This window comes from Telopea speciosissima, chromosome 1 (genome assembly GCF_018873765.1).
Source record: "Telopea speciosissima isolate NSW1024214 ecotype Mountain lineage chromosome 1, Tspe_v1, whole genome shotgun sequence".
Classification (NCBI taxonomy): Eukaryota; Viridiplantae; Streptophyta; class Magnoliopsida; order Proteales; family Proteaceae; genus Telopea; species Telopea speciosissima.
This window is the reverse complement of record NC_057916.1, coordinates 1,405,609-1,423,406: the sequence shown is the minus strand read 5'-3', so window position 1 is coordinate 1,423,406 and position 17,798 is coordinate 1,405,609. Positions and strand designations below refer to the sequence as shown.

The 17,798-nt window shown below is 39.7% G+C and overlaps 1 pseudogene; it reads right to left on the bottom strand.

The window, feature by feature from the left end:
- Positions 1–5,925: 5,925 nt before the first annotated feature.
- On the bottom strand, positions 5,926–13,112 carry LOC122640432 (annotated as a pseudogene).
- Positions 13,113–17,798: the final 4,686 nt, after the last annotated feature.

Below are 17,798 nucleotides of genomic sequence, written 5' to 3'. Positions count from 1 at the left end.
GTAGAGATTCTTCCCTACACCAACAGCAGTCGTGGGGATTTAGATTAGTATTTGCTTTATTTGTTTTTATTATGTTTTATTCTTTATTGAGTTGTAATTCTAATTAGGATTCTTAGTTCAAATCTGAATCCTAATTAGAAGTCCTAGTTTTGAGTCCTAGTCCTAGTTGGCATTCCTATTCCTATTTTGAGTCCTAGTCCTAGTTAGGATTTATATTTCATGTCCAGCCTTGAAGGCTATATAATGTAAGAGCTCCATTGAGCCCCCCACGATTTAATGAATAAGAAATTTGCTTTGTTGCATTCCACTGTCCTGAGATAGGCTGTGAAGGTGAGGCTGAGATAGCCTTCACGAGTTCACTGTCTCTCTCATTCGTGTGCATTCAGATTTGTTCAAGTTTGCTACTGCTGATTGTTTGAAGGATCATGGCTCAGTTATCCAAATCTGCTACCAGTTCAAGGATCCACTACAGAGGAAAAGGGTAAGGCCCCCATGGGTAGTCAAACACCTAACAAGTGTTTCCATTGCCAACAAGATGGTCATTATGTAAGGTACTGCCCCCAAAGAGGGAAGTCCAATTCAGTGATTACAGCCATGGAAACTAGTCCAGATGTCCAAGTTTGTGACCCGCAGTTTAATGACAATTGGGCCGTTAATGCTGCTCTTGAGGGAGAAGACTGATGATGCTTTGGAAGACGAAATTTATGAGGTAAATGTAGTAACTCGCATTCTGGTTGCTGAATCTAAAGGAGAGGACTGGCGTCGACATTGCATCTTTTATACACTGATGGATAGCGGGACAGCAACAGCACAAGTGATCGTGGACAGCGGTAGTTGTGTCAACATGGTTTCTAAAGCTTTTTTCATTGAAGAGAAGCTTAAAGCTGAACCTCACCCACAACCATACAAGGTATCCTTACTTAATAATAATACTTTAGAGGTTAATCAGCGATGCTCAGTGCCACTCAAGATTTCTGGTTACGAGGAGAATGTCTGGTGTGATATAATTCCTATGATTCTGACTGATGTCTTACTTGGGAGACCATGGATGTATGATAACAATGTATTGACGAGAGGTACAAAAAATCAGTGTTTCTTTGACTTCAAAGGGAAACCACTGGTTCTCAACCCCCCCAATGTACTATTGATGAAGCCAAGGCTTAGAGCTGCCCAAGCGACAACAGTCTTGAAAACTATTGACAATAGACAGCCAATGAAAGGAGGGTCAAGCGAGAAGACACCACATGCTAGTACTAGTACTACTAAAGCACAACCCATGGAGCAACGAATTCTGTCCCTGCCTCACCGAGAATTCCTTACTACAAGTGAAGAGATAGGGTTGATACTAGCCCTAGTCACGAGAGCAGTGTCACCAACCCCTACCACTATTCATCCCAAGTCCATAAAAGATCTGCTTGATGATTTCTCAGATCTAGTACCAGACGATCTTCCAGATGAGCTACCTCCGATGAGGGATATTCAGCATACCATTGATCTAGTACCAGGTTCGGTGCTACCAAATCTACCCACTTATCGTCTCAGCCCTACTGAGCATGCCGAGCTCAAGAGACAAGTGGATGACCTGATTCGCAAGGGGTTTATTGTTGAGAGCATGAGCCCATGTGCTGTTCCAGCATTACTTACTCCAAAGAAAGATGGTACATGGCGGATGTATATTGATAGCAGGGCAATAAACAAGATCACCGTCAAATACAGGTTTCCTATTCCAAGACTTGACGACATGTTAGACATGCTCACAGGTGCTTCCATCTTTTCGAAGATTGACTTAAAGAGCGGATATCATCAGATTCGGGTCCGCCCAGGAGATGAGTGGATGACTGCTTTCAAGACAAAGGATGGTCTATATGAATGGAAGGTGATGCCTTTCGGTCTCACAAATGCTCCAAGCACCTTCATGCATGTAATGACACAGGTACTTCGTCCATTCATCGATAAGTTTCTTGTGGTTTACTTTGATGACATTCTTATCTATAGCCACACCACCGAGGAGCATCTCGATCATCTAAAGCAAGTGATGAGAGTGTTACGTATAGAGAAACTCTTCATCAACCTCAAAAAGTGTTCTTTTATGTTACCTAAGGTTATCTTCCTTGGGTTTATTATATCTTCAGCCGGGGTTGAAGTTGATCCGGAGAAAGTGCAAAGCATAGTCGATTGGCCAGTGCCACACACCTTGACAAAGGTTAGGAGTTTCCACGGCCTAGCATCTTTTTATCGGTGTTTTATTCGGAACTTCAGCGGCATCATGGCACCCATTACTGAGTGCATGAGAGAAAGTAAGGGCAAATTCCAATGGACACCGGCTGCTACCAAAGCATTTTCCTTGATCAAGCAAAAGATGACCGAGGCACCTGTTCTACGACTCCCAAACTTTGATGTCATATTTGAGGTGGCTACAGATGCATCCCATGTTGGGATTGGAGGAGTTCTCATGCAATCAAATCATCCCATTGCCTTCTATAGTGAGAAACTCAACGATGCTAAACGGCGTTATTCTACCTATGATTTGGAGCTTTATGCAGTTATCCAGATTATAAAGCATTGGAGACACTACGTTGTGGGCAAAGAATTTATTCTATACTCTGACCATGAGGCCCTTAAGTATCTCCATTCTCAGCGATCCATAAGCAACCGCCATGCTAAATGGATCGCCTATCTCCAAGAGTTTCATTTCGTTCTGAAGTACAAGGCAGGCAAAGAGAACCAGGTTGCTGATGCGCTAAGTCGGAAAGTTCTCACCTTATCCACCTCTTCTACTCACAGCACAGGCATCGAACATATCAGAGATGAGTACACGGCTTATGTTGATTTTTCCCTCATTCATACTACATTACAGCAAGGCGGTACTGATGCCAAATACTCCCTACGTGATGGATATCTCTTCTTCGGGACACACCTATGTATCCCTAACACATCCCTTCGGCAGCACCTCATTAGGGAACTACATAGCGGTGGCATGGGAGGGCATTTTGGCATTAGCAAGACATATGCTGCAGTTGCTGATTTGTATTATTGGCCACGTCTTCAACGTGACGTCCAACAGGTGATTCAGCGTTGTCGAGATTGTCAGCTTGCCAAGGGTGATAAGCAAAACATGGGCTTCTACACACCTCTTCCAGTGCCTCATGCACCCTAGTTACATATCAGTATGGATTTCGTTCTCGGTCTCCCATCTACACGGGAGCGTCATGACTCTATATTTGTGGTGGTGGACAGGTTTTCGAAAATGGCTCATTTCATTCCCTGTCGGAAGACATTTGATGCAAGTCACATCGCCAAGCTCTTCTTCAAAGAGGTAGTACGTATTCATGGGCTACCCGAGTCTATTGTTTCTGATCGTGATGTCAAATTCACTAGCTATTTTTGGAAGACCTTGTGGATGAAGACCAATACCAAGCTAAAGTTCTCCACCGCCTTTCATCCTCAGACAGATGGGCAGACTGAAGTGGTTAATCGCAGTTTAGGCAATCTCCTCCGATGTCTTGTTCGTGATCATGCGAGAGATTAGCCTTCTGTCCTTAATATTGCCGAGTTCGCGTACAATAGTTCTGTCAATCGGACCATTGGTCGTGCTCCATTTGAGATTGTTTTGGGTCTACAACCCAAGCGCCCCGTGGACTTGCTTCCTCTTCCTCCTCATGTTCGTGTTAGTGTGGACGCTGATGAGTTCCTCCGCCACATCACCGAGGTCCATACCGACGTTCGCCGACGCATTGCTATTAACAATGAAGGTTACAAGGCAGCAGCTGATCGTCATCGCCGATACGTGGAATTCCAACCTGGTGATTTGGTGATGGTCCGTATTTCTCCTGAGCGACTTCCTCCTGGAGCCAATCATAAGCTCCACCCTCGCAAAATGGGTCCTTTCAAGGTGCAACAACGCATTGGGACCAATGCCTATATGCTCGAGCTTCCTCCGTCTATGAAGATTAACAATGTTTTCAACGTGGCCGATCTCACTCTTTATGTCGGCCACCATTCGGACGACGGTGATACTGCACATGCTCTCCGCCTCCCACAGTTTACCACTCCTACTACTGATGTCATTGAGAATGTGCTTGACAACAAGTTCACTACTATGCGGGGTGGTCACGGCTATTACTCTTTCCTTGTTAAATGGAAGGATCGCCCTGATAGTGACAGTACCTGGATTCACGCCGACGACTTCAGGCGCCTTGATCTTGATCTCTACGAGAGCTACATGTCTTTCATCCATTTGTCGGAGACGAATGTTTTTGAGAAGGGGGGAGTTGATGTAAACTGGCTGTCTAAAACCAGCCGCAGGTGTAGGGATTCTTCCCTACACCAGCATAATTAGCCATCGGGTAGGTGTAGGGATTCTTCCCTACACCAACAGCAGTCGTGGGGATTTAGATTAGTATTTGCTTTATTTGTTTTTATTATGTTTTATTCTTTATTAAGTTGTAATTCTAATTAGGATTCCTAGTTCAAATCTGAATCCTAATTAGAAGTCCTAGTTTTGAGTCCTAGTCCTAGTTGGCATTCCTATTCCTATTTTGAGTCCTAGTCCTAGTTGGCATTCCTATTCCTATTTTGAGTCCTAGTCCTAGTTAGGATTTATATTTCATCCAGCCTTGAAGGCTATATAATGTAAGAGCTCCATTGAGCCCCCCACGATTTAATGAATAAGAAATTTGCTTTGTTGCATTCCACTGTCCTGAGATAGGCTGTGAAGGTGAGGCTGAGATAGCCTTCACAAGTACATTGTCTCTCTCATTCGTGTGCATTCAGATTTGTTCAAGTTTGCTACTGCTGATTGTTTGAAGGATCATGGCTCAGTTATCCAAATCTGCTACCAATTCAAGGATCCATCCAATAACCAGTAAGTAGATCTCCATCCCCAAACCCTTCTGTTCCTAACCCTCTAAGCCAAACCCTAATATCCCTCCATCTCCAAACATCACTTCCATAACCTAAAACCTGCCCAACCTGATTCCACCATTAGAAGCAGCCTAAACTTGGACCGAATCTCCCCCTCACTGTTTGGGAAACTCAATCCAAGCCCCTAGCCATAATACTCATTATAAACCCTACATCCCTACATTAATCTCCTTCTCAAACCCTAACCCTAACTTCACTATTTATCTAATTCCACCCTAGCCAATCCATTAAACCCTAGTAAATCCTGGTTCTGGTTCTAGTTGGCTTTATCCCCATCTAGGATTACATTACTTTTCCACCATTCATCTAGCATTTTAGTACCCATAATCTTGTTAAACAACTTGGTTAGTCAAGCTAAACCACAAAATTGAGGAGAGAGTTTAACCTAAATTCGACAACTAAACAAATTTCCAAGCTTATTGAGCTTAGGTTGCCATAGTCCTCATCCCTTATTAGAACTCATCTTCACTTTTAAAACATCTCACAGGGTCGAAATCACTACTCATCCTTTCTCTAACTTTAGCTATTCTAAAGATAGTTTTTTCCCCTGTGTTCAGATTGTTATACAAATCATCATATTTCTTTGCCCTTGCTTCCCCACAATCTTTTAGCTTCATTTCTAGCGGAAAGGTGTTACAACTCCCATAATTCCACCCAAGTCAAAAGTTATTGGAAGTTGCACTGGCAAAATAGTATTTTTGACCTGATAGGGTGGAATTCTGCAGGTCCAACCGATCAAGAAATTCTTCAGAAATCTTCTCTACATCAGAATGACAACCTATGCATCCAGTTTTTACATACTCTACCTCAAGGTCTAAATCACTTTAACTGAAATTAAGAGCCTATCAGTTCGATGATTGACTTGGTTCCTTAAACTCTGGTCTCCTTCAAGACTTGCTACTTTTCACTCATTTTAGTATCTATAGCAGGCTTAATTGACCATTTTCTAGGTTTTCTCAAATCTGACTGTATTCTCTCTTTGAATGGCATACAATAGTTCCATTAACCAGTACTTTTTAAAGATAACCAAGTCCGGGTTGAAACAACATGAATCATGTAATCAGCATCATTTGCTCTTATAACCGTTATGCAGTACATACTAATAGTACTGAGTACTGTACTCTTCTGCTCATACTTAATGCGTAAAATTCCTTTACGATAATACATGGCCTGCTTCATAAATTTACAGGAACGAACTTTACTATCTCATGTATAGCCTTTTCACACTGTGGGTGGAAGCCCAGCACAGGAGGAAGAAGGCCCAGCCCAATGACTTATGTTAGAACCAGCTGATATAGGCCATCGACTTAAGTTAGTCATGCTCATACTTCGGCCCATATGTTGGTAATACTTAAGCCCATCTTCAAACCCATATTCTGCCCCATATGTAGGATGTAGCCACCAACCAGTAGCTTTGGAGATATTGTGACAGATTCTGTGGGTCCATGATGCTGCCAATATGTGGGATATCTATTTAGTTTCTATTTTTTCATTGTTTCTACTTTTTGTAGTAGCTTTAGTTGCTAAGCCATTAGAAACATAGGAGTTTCTATTTTGATGTTATGGCAACTAAATCTTATAGTAAGTTTTTATTTTTGTCAAGTTATAAGTTACTTGATGGCTAAGCTTTCCTTTCTTGTACCACAAACTTTTACCTTGATAAATACAAGTGAAGGAACAGCCCTCCAACGATTTTAGCAGTCAAGTAACTATGTCTTCGTCAATGGAGCAGTAGCCCTTGTGGTGAAACAAGAGCAACCCAAGGTAATGAAGCCTTGGAATGATGAGTGGTGAAGCCTACTGCATGCCTAGGTGGTGTTGCCAGGTCATATCCTTCCCTCTTCCATTCTACCGTGGGTAGCCATTGAAGGTGATTTAAAGTTCACTTCAGAGGTTGATTCTACACTTCTCTCTTTATTATTTCTATAATCTCATTTATTACCCACTTTTATTCTGCTCAAAACTTTTCTCAGTTACATTCTACGATTCCATCAAGCTTTCAATTCTGGTCTCAAACTTCAGTCATTGTTTTAGGGCTATCTAGCCATCGAATGGACATCATCTTTTGAGTGTTTCTTCACCCATATTAGGCCTCCCTTCAACCAGGGTTTAGAGATCATCTGAACTCCAGATCTGAAGTTATCTCAGTTCAACTCTACTTTCTATTTTCTGTTGTCCTCTTTTCTATTGTCCCTTTTGAGTTTTCTGCATACCTGTCCATTGGATCAATCCCATCTTTGGAGCACAAAATCAACAGAATCTACCCTTTACTTGCCTTGAATTCCAGTTGCATCCAAGTGCTTGATATTAAGTTATATGGCTTCCTTACATTCTACCCTGCATACCCTGATTTCCATATTCTTCCTATGACTGTGATCCTAACCTGTGTGTGTGTGTGTGTGTGAGTGAGAGAGAGAGAGAGAGAGTATTAAACCTGTTTTGAGTTCACTTCTTGATCCACTTGTGGATTGTCACTAATTACTTTCCACTGCAATTGCAGCAAAGCCCTTTGCCTTTCTTCCTGTTATGTATTAACATTTTAGTTCAGATAAGACATAAATAATCAATTGATAAAATAGACCTATGTGGTATACCTTTGACTTCTGGAGATCAAGTGCCTCTTGAAGTTTTCTACACTCGTTTTCATGTTGACGCCTCACAGCTTCTATCTGAACCTCATGCTCTTCTCTAAGTAGCATGGTTTTCTAAAATTTGACAAAATCAATTAGCAATTGAATAAGGCTCCTAGACAATGATAATATCAGCACTTTAGATATGTTTACCTCCTCCAATTCAATTTCAGCATGAAGCTGGATGCGTTTCAGCTCTTCCTTGTAGTCCGCTCTAATACTCAGTTCTTTTTTATCATGCTCCAGCTGGATATGGTTAATCTGCAAATTGAAGAAAGGTCATTCCTTTAAGTACTGACTTCCTTTTATCTAAGAAGGGAAGCTTTAGCACATAAAAACACTGATGCCCAACAGTATCAGAGTGCTGATAGAACATGCACAAATATTATATCTAGGAATGTGCTACATGAACACAGTATGCAACAGTGTAACCCTGTAAAGTGTGAAAGATGTTTGGTGTTCATCAACGACCACTTCTACAACTAAGTGCATTGTGTACATATAGACCTACAAAAATCAAAGTCACAACAACCAATTTAAAAGTTTGAAAATAAAAAACTCATTAATTTGCTGATGTACATAGATAATATAAATTAAATAAACATTATTAAAAATAAGTTCAAGTCTGGATTTATGGATGTTGCATTGACATGTCTAGCAGAGTTTTAAGAGATAATCTTAAAATTTCTAGTTATTTATTCTCATCAAGCATGGAGTCACATACTTTTTTTCTTCTAATATTAATAAAAAGCATATTCATTCACGGATGGGGAGTGCCAATAATTGTACAAGAAATTACATGTGTGAAACCATCTCCGCATGTATCATATGGATGAAGATGGCTATCAATATAATCAAAAATTAAAGAATTATGTTCACATAAGTCCACATTTAAGTTAGTCCCTTCGCAAGTACAGTGATTCTAAGGTATGGACTGAAAGTAAAAAAAAACCCGAAATCATAACACAAGAAGCAAAGTCAGGTATGAAAAATTGGGACTTGTAAACTCACAGAACATGTTAAGTTACAAACATGAACTCAGAGAAGTGAAATCATTGATCATCTATCATTCACAGGAAATATGAATATCATGAACATAGAAGAAAGAAAGATCAATTTGTTCAACTTTATATATGAGCCACCACTGACCAATCTAAAACATACCAGAATAAGATGTTCCCCCTGAACACGCATCAAATATTGCCTCGATTCTTCTTTGCTCTCTGTTTATTTCTGATCACATTTTCCTTCTATTTCTTCAATGAATCTGTCTGCCTGAAGGTCAGCACGTATCACCTAAATAAATAATTGGCAAACCACAACAGATAACCTTTAAACGCTCAGACCTTTTCCTTTTCATGATTAACAATCTCAAGCTTTTCACCTCGTACTTCCTCCAGATGTCATTGATTGCCTAATCACATTCCTCTTAGCATCAAACTAAAGGGGACTGTGTAACCATAAGGAACTTGATGTAATCTGAATGGTTAAAAACATAAAACCTGGTCATTCCTCTGAGATATTTCCTTCAAATTCTTTGATAACGCTAATTGTTTACTTTCCAGCATCAGATCATGTTGGTTTTTTGCTTCTACAAGTTTTCTGTCAGCCACTGCTAGCTGTGATTGAATCTGCAATAACATATTTGGTTGTTTGTTAAATACTCAGTCAGCTCTCATAACATAATAATACAACTTACTCCCAACTGTTACAATAACCTTTCTTTTTGATCTTCTAACTATATAACTCTGTCCCTGAATTGCTGGTTCTTCTCTTTTGAACTGTCATGAAGATGACTTACTTGTTTCTCGAGGTAATCCACAAGCTCCAAATGCTTACCGATCTCTTTCTCAAGAGTTCCAATTTTGTCTGCTTTCTCTTGTAGCATTTCTTGTGACTTCTCTTGACTATCTTGGTTCTCAGATTCTAATGTTGAAATTTTCAACAACAAATCTCGCCTGCAAAGTTCAGTAAAACAGATTTAGAATAGAAAAGTAACATTCTACAATTTATCCTTGAATCAGAGAAAAATTATTTCAAACCATTTTGTTTTCACTTTTCAGATTGATTTGTAGTCTCTGTAAGATTCTTGATTTTCTCGTTTAACTTGGTTACCAACATCTCCAACTCAGTCTTCTTTGAAAAGAGTTTCTGTCTTGGACTCCAACCTCCGAATTTTCGCTTCAGCTAGATGGCATTCCTCAGCATGCTGCACCATCGCAAATTCTTGAACCTTTTGCAGCTCAAGGACCTTATTGTTGAGACATTCATTGACTGATTGCAAGGAATCTTTTTTCCGAGATAACATGGAGAAATTGACCATGGACTCGATCAAATTGGCATTGAGCATGCTTGGCAGCCAAGTCTTTCTCTTTCTTGGACAACTTGTAGCAAGTATCAAAAGCGGAATTTAGCTGGACAACATTGTTTGACACAGTCAGACTTTGTTTATCCAACTCAAATCAACATTGCCCTTAATCCATGAATAAAGTCTTCAAGACTTTTTATCTCTTGACCCAATATAAGCAGCTTTTTAGCAAATTCTCCATTGCTAGAATGAAGAACATTCTTTTCTTTCTCCAAGTTTTCCTGAACGGATCTCAAGCCATTGAAGATATCTTCTTTTGAACTTAATTGAAGATGCATCCCCTTCAACTGATAATTAAGACCATCCTCATGCAACTTTCTAATTGTTTAACAAACACATAATGTTGAACCTGTACCATTCTTTTCAACTCTCAAAAACCAGTCAAATTTGTCAAGACTGGTCAATCTGCAATTACTAGAATACTTTCAATTAAATTTATTTTAAAACTTTTCACCAGAAAAGCAGCAGGAGAAGTGACAAGGAAAACAAGCAGACCAGGTCGACTGTAGGATTTCTCACCAGTCGGCTGGTGAGAAATTTTTTAATCCCTAGCAAGGAAACATAAACCTTTGTCCTTTATGAGATCAGTGGTTCTGCAATGTTCATCCCTATAAGTTTTCTCCATTTCTTCTTTCTCAACTCTGAGTTCCATAAGCTCTTGCTCCCCTACCAAAAAATCAAGCATGTTACAAGAATTAAGCGTAGAATGTGATGTACATCGAAGCATGAAGAATAGAAGGACCAAAATAAGAGTCAGAAAAAGTTACAGTTCATGTGAACAGTACCTGAGGTGCTGTTCACGTGAGCAGTGTCAAAGCCATAGTGCCTTGGTGGGAATGTTACTAGAAGATCCTGTGGGGCCCAAGACCAGATTGCAGGGAGGCTTTATTAGAAGATTCAATTTTGTCTATGTGTGGGGAATTTAGGAGTTCAGTTTTGTCTCTATTTTTAGTTGAATTGGGTAACAAGTTAGTGAGTTATTGTCCTAGTAATAGTTGTCTAACAAAAACTAAGTTAAGAGTTAATTAGGCAGCAAGTTATTCTTTGTTTTATCTTTAGTAACTTAGTCCTACATATTGTAATAGACCCAAAGGGTCTCCCCAACGTTTTTTTGATGAATGAAAAGCTTGCTTTTAGCAATTTCATGTCCTGAGAGAGGATGAGAGGCTGAGAGCGACCCCTATCCCCTATCTATCTATCCCTTCTATCTTCTTCTTCAATCGATCTCCCTTCTCTGTCTCTTTCTATTTTGATTCCCTGCCTGCAACACTACAACCATGGCCTCTTTTATTGAGTTCTTAGATCAGTTTGAAGACTCATCAACCTAGCTGCTGCTGGAGGTTACCTGTTGGTTGTGAAGGCCCTGCAGACCTGCGGATAGATCACTTTCTACTTTCTGGGCTGCTGGTTTGTTCCAAGTTATCCCAGAAACCAGAGGCCCTACTGTGCTAATATTTTGAGGGTCAATCAATCTCCCTAAGGGCTTCATTCGAGTGCTTTATTTTCCCTGATTTGGCTTTGTTGTTCAAGCCCGCAGAAGCCACCTGTTTTTCCTATTTTGTGCCATCGGCTGGGTTATTAGAAGTCTATTGCTGCTGCAACTTGGGGAGATCATACCTCTGCAACCACTGTTCAGAATTGGCTGAGATTTAGATGCTTTCTTCCTGTTACCAGGACCCTCCTTCGATCCAAGTTTGACATCAAGCTGCTGGCTGGTTTGCCTAGAACTGCTTACCTTCTATTTTGATATTTTACTTTCTAATTTTGGTTTCTAACTTACTGTCCTGCGAATTAGGGGTTTGTTTGCTACCTGGGTTTCATGGTATTATGGGTAATTCTGGGGTTAGTTCATTTGAAAATTAGCCTTACATTAGAATGGGTACCATGCTGCCACATTAATAGTAGTTTCTGACCTGATAGCAAGTTCAGCAACCTTTTGCAAGGAAATGAAACAGATCAAACAAAATGAAAATCTTCACAAAAGAATAACTTCACAAGGAATTACTTATTGATTCTAATAGTTTGCTCAACTGACTCCAATTTCACAGACAGATCATTCATCTAAAGATTCAAATGTCAAAGGCTTTTGAACATGCAGACAGTTTGTCTTCAAATAATTTCTTATCTTGCTCAGTTGTAGATGCAGTTTATGAATGTTTAAGACTCTGAATGTGCTAAAACAAACAATGTAAGAATCAGAATGCACCCACCATCCTGAACCTGACCAGCTAACTGCTGTAGAGTTTCAGTGAACTGATCATATAAGGTCTTTGTAGAAGATAATTTCGACTCAAGCCCTTTCCAGAGCTTAGCATCTTCACTCTGCCTCACTGAGAGCTTGCATTTTCATTGATCGCTTTTTGTAATTTCTCCTCTGGTAAATAGATATGCTCCGCTGATTTTTTCAGCTTTGAGTTCTGCATAATTAACCAAAATGAACCTATGTACAACTGAAAACATCTAAAAGTGACTGATGAATAAACTATTTAAAAAAGGAAGAAAATGATATGCAACCCGAAGTGTTGAAGAGAACATTCAAGATTGAGCATGAAAGAAAACGATGGCACTTGAACCTTGGTAACTCTGATCAGATAAACAAAAATATAGGGGAAATTCAATAGTCAACCTAGCCGTTAGTAAATGAACAAGCAATTGAAATTAAGGGAAAACGTTTTTTAAAATCAATTAATTTAGGCAACTACGTCTATACGAGAAAATCCAAATAGTTGTATTAGTGTTGTGGAGAACAAACGACAATAGAGGCGAAGCCAACCAGGAAGTGAAAGGAAAAGATGAAATAAGCTTCTACAAAAAGTACACACCATAAAATGTGTGTGATATCAGAAAAATTATCCCCTAGTTTACGACAAATAGATGTGGGAATCCATTTTACCCCATTTCAAGATCAGTTTTCATGGAGGCTTGTGCTTTAGTCAATTTCTCTGCAAATGAACAAATCAAGAACATATATCATCACTCGCATTCAGACTTTCCATCGATTTAATTGAAATATTAGAGTTCCTCAGCAAGAACCTGCAGAGTGAGCTTCAAACTGCGAAGCCTGACGATGAATATGAATCAGATTGCGACCGCGAAGATGCCGAGAAGGTCTTCACGGCTCCTGAAACTGATCTTGATAACGATCTGAGCTGATCTAAGCTCTTCATCCTTGAAAACCCTAGCTTATACATCATGACTTCGCACGGAAATCTAGCGAAGGTCTGCTCTGAAGATACCTGAACTCCGATGCCGAACCAATTGAAATAAATTGGGCGCCAAACCCTCTATTTATGGAATCGGAGACGCGCGTGCCTCACTTCAAGCGGCTGGCTTGATATCAACGCTATCCCTAATTTTTTAATAAAATTACGATAACACCACTTCATAAAGTTCTTTTTTTTTACCCAAAAAAAAAAAAAAAGAGTTATTCCGAAATCGGTTTCGAGATCGATGTCGGCCAATATCAATTAGGATCACTCTGAATTGGTCTGGATCGGACAAATTACTCTTTTTTTTTAATAAAAATCAGTTTTTATTAATTTTTTACCCTTGGGTCATACCAATGCAACGGTATCAGATCGGTCAATATTTGGGATCAGCCTTGGTCGATACCGATCCAACCCCAAGATTACGAACCATGCTACGGAGTCAAGTCAACCATTAGTAATTGGTATCAATGACAGTATCAATACAATTAACGATATGGATTGGCCTAGATCAGATGGTTTTTCCCCTATTTTCTTATAAAAAAAACATTTTTTTAAGGTAATTTTACCCTTACTCCACATCATTGTACTGATATGGAATTGGATAGGAATGCCTCTCAAGCATTATTTGAGGAATCAATCGATTCGCATTGATATCGGTGGAGACTAATACTGATTCTTGATCGATCTGTATTAATGGATCAGTGCAAAATAAGGGTAAAACATAAAAACAAAATATGATTTTTTAAGAATACATTGGTAAATCTGTCCGACATGGACCGATCTGGATTGGTATCGGTCAAGATCAATACCGATTACTAAAACCTTGCTCTAGAGACTTGTACTATTACCAGATTAATGATACAGTACCATTACTGTTGGTTCGTGCTGTTACACCGATACGAGAGACTTGAGAGTTATTTGGTCTTTTCTTTGTGCTGTTTCTCACCACACAGGAAGCCAAACTCCTACAAAAGTGTCATGTGCCAGTGGGTCAACCCCTTTTTGGCTGGAACTCGTCAACATGCCGGAAGCCAAAATCATTCAAAAGTGTCATGTGTCTTAATTTTACTCATGATTAACATTAGACATGTGGATTATCGGTACCATGTCTTTTCTATTTTCTTTTTTTTCTTATTTTTGTAAAAATGTCTTTTTGTTTTTGTTTAAAGTAAAAAATGTCTTTTCTATTCAATAGTTGGAATTAACATATCATTTGTCCACGTGACAAAAATACTAATTCACCTTAAAATTATTAGAAAAGCATAAGCAAAAGTTACTTTAGAAAGCCATGATGGCTTAAAAGTTCCATATATTGCATTGTTTTAATTCATGGAATCGGATCAGCGATGGGCCAATTCTAAAATCAGTATTAATACATATCATTTTTGCCTTCAAAGATATCAATACAAACACGATTTTTCACCATTTTACCCTATGTTCGTACAATATCATATCATTGATTTGATATCAGCCAAGTATCGGTGTTGACGAATACTGATTCCTAAAACCATGTTCTATTGGTATACGTGTTTTTATATTTTCAAGCATCCATGTATGCCGTGACATCCTCTTATAATTCTTAGATTTTCAAAACTTTATTTTACCACTCAACAACTCTACTTGCCCTAATACTTGACACATAAGTTAGGAAGCTTGAGGTATAACCACAAAATTAGGCCCCATTTGAATAGTCACATGGTAGAAACTTGGGTCGTCTTGACAAACTCATCAAGAGTCAAGAGTCAAAACCCAAGACAATTCATCGTCAATAACTTAAGTTGTTCTTTATGAGGGAGTTTGCGTCCTGTGTCCAGACATAAAAGTGGGTGAAATAACCGCCCGCCCTCCACGAAAGGTGGTAATAATGACAGCCCTACTGATGTCATCGTGCGTGCAGTGGTCACGCTCCCCACAAAAAACTCTTGCCCTTAAAAAGAATGGAAAAAACTTGCCCACGATGCCAGAGTGCAATTTTCCTTTCAGATGATTTTTTTTTTAATTATTTTCTCTCTCTCACTCTGAATATGTGAGTCTCAAAACGATACCTTTTTCAGGACAGCCAATGGTATGGCATTTCGATTCTTCCCACACTGGCATCACAAGAAATCCTCTCCCTAAAATTAAATAGAAAATGGCTTTTTGAGAAGACAGTTGCTAGTGCAGCCAAGTGGCCTCGGTTCTTTGGGTTGTCTGGGCAAGGTTTGCTAGCACCTCTATTTCTATCTCTCACCTGAAATGATCTTACTATCCTCCAATATATGATACCGTTTTACCAGATATTATTGGTGCGCTCTTCTATGCCGTTTGCTCATAGAACCCTTTCCCCCGAAAAACAAAAATTAGAGTTGAGAAAATAAAACCATCCATAGAATTAGGGAAACCCTGTTCATGGAGGTAATATGGTGGGGAGTTGGGATAGTTTCCGAGGCCTAATGATAGGCCATTGAGATTCCACTTTAAGGGGATCAATGCCCTTGGCTTCTACTTTCTACCAATGCTTCGAGTTTCTAAATGGAGAAGCAAAAGGGATTAATACCTGATAGGCAATCCATTGAGTATAGCCGGAAGCATATTGAGTGAATTAGCTTCGTGTGCAGATACAGTTTTATCTATTTGTCAAAAGAAAACACAGATATTCATTCCCTGAACGGAGATATTACATCCAAATTAAAGAAGTAAAAAAAATTTGCTCAAGGAATTGAGAATTCCAATCTTTTTAGAGAACCTGATCAAGCATGTCTCGCTAGAGAAATGAGCAGCCATGAGCGTGTGACCCCTAGAAATATAACTAATCGAAATCAGTGAAACAGATAACGCTTGAAATTTATATGATTTTCTTATTGATTCATAAGAAATTTATAAGATTTACTGATGCAATTAGTATCGCTAACCGGCTGCAGTCTCACCTTTGAAGGATTGGATAACAGATAGCAATTGCCTTCAACTATTTGTTGGATCTGCCAAGCCTAAGAAATATTCAAGTGTTACAGAACAGAGGCAACTGTCTCAAAATGTGAATATGTACTAGAAATCGCACATGCACATCTACACCCACTCACTGAAACAGGTTCCCTGTCCGGTCAGGTTCGCAGGTTTCTCTAATAGGGAGGGCGAAAATGACAACCTCACCCCCTGCTCTAACACACTACCCGGGTGAGGTGAGGTCGTCATTTCCGCCCCCCTATGAGAGGAACCTGCAAACCTGACCGGTCAGGGACCTGAGAGGAGAAAAATTCCTGAAGCAAACATGATCAACAACAACCACTAGGCTTGAACTAGCCCATCACAATTGTGGCGGATTAAGGTGTATCTCAGACCACGGTAATACGATGTATCACCACTACTAAGTTGCGACACAGAATCTTTGGCGCGTATATCTCAAGATCAGTACATGGTTGGGGAACACTTGCGTACCACATCTGAAAAGGTGGTTTCACACCTTTCGATCTCCCATTGGTCCGATTATATCTAGAGATATCTTGACCATTGGATTCAAATCGAAAGATCTGATGCAATTTGGGCGCTTAGATTTAAGATCCATGCTACGGTGTATGATGGATGTACGGGGATCTTGCGTGTCACACATCGCGCTCCTATGCGCACCAGAACTTTAGCTGCCAATTTCGAATCAACCCACATGGCAGCATCTTAACCGTCCAATTTTGTTCCGGTACATGACTGTGTACCACTTTTTCTGTCCTCCCAGTCTATCAGAACACCCAAAAGGGAATCTAAGCCATAACTTCTTCGTTTTAGTTTTGATTTGAGTGTTGTTTGTGGCCACGTGTTCGTGATGATGAGCACTACCAATTTAAATTGACCACATCAGCAAACTCCTCACTATTTTTCTCAAAGAAGACAAAATCAATTCGGATTGTCTAAAATGACCTTCATTTTTAGATGACCTAACAAAACTCTCTATAACTTCATCGTTCGAACTTTGAATTGCACGATTCTAGTTGCGTCTCGAAGAAGACTCGATGAACTACAATTCTCATCCACAGTCTGAAACCCAGATTAGGCGATAGACCCTCTAAAAATTCCAATGAAGCCACCACTAGTGCAAAAACCTATGAAATTAATGCTTCCACTGCACACCGCCCATACTTGATGCACCGAGGCATAAGAACAATGCCAAACGCCATAAATTAAAACAAGGAAAGCAGTTTTCAGACGGAGTGTGGCTTACGTCAACACTTCTCACGTGTCTATCTCTCTCCTCCTTAAAACAAGGGAGCGGTGTCTTTTCACATGGGAAGGAGAGAGATTGACTCATGCGCGCTAGCACTCCCGGACAGAGAACTTTTTCCCTTAAAACAATATGAGTATCTGCGCCCCAACAAGAATGTACAGTCGGATCCAGAATCCTTCTTGGTGTTGGGCCTTCTTGGTTATAAAACCATAAGAGGTCACAACTATCGGATTTCATCAACTATCTATATCAGGGTGTCAGAGTTCCAGGTTTCATGGCCGCTCCTTCATTGCCGAGAGAGAGAGAGAGATAACTAACGTCTAACCTTAAATGGAATCTGACATTTTAGGAGTGGTAACATAAGAAAGCTAAGGCAGGCTAAGTACTAAAGGTATCTTAATTATTTAAAATTGGAGACTTTGACAGGTACTATCAAAAAACCAGGTTTTCTGACTAGACTGGCACTTCTCAAAACC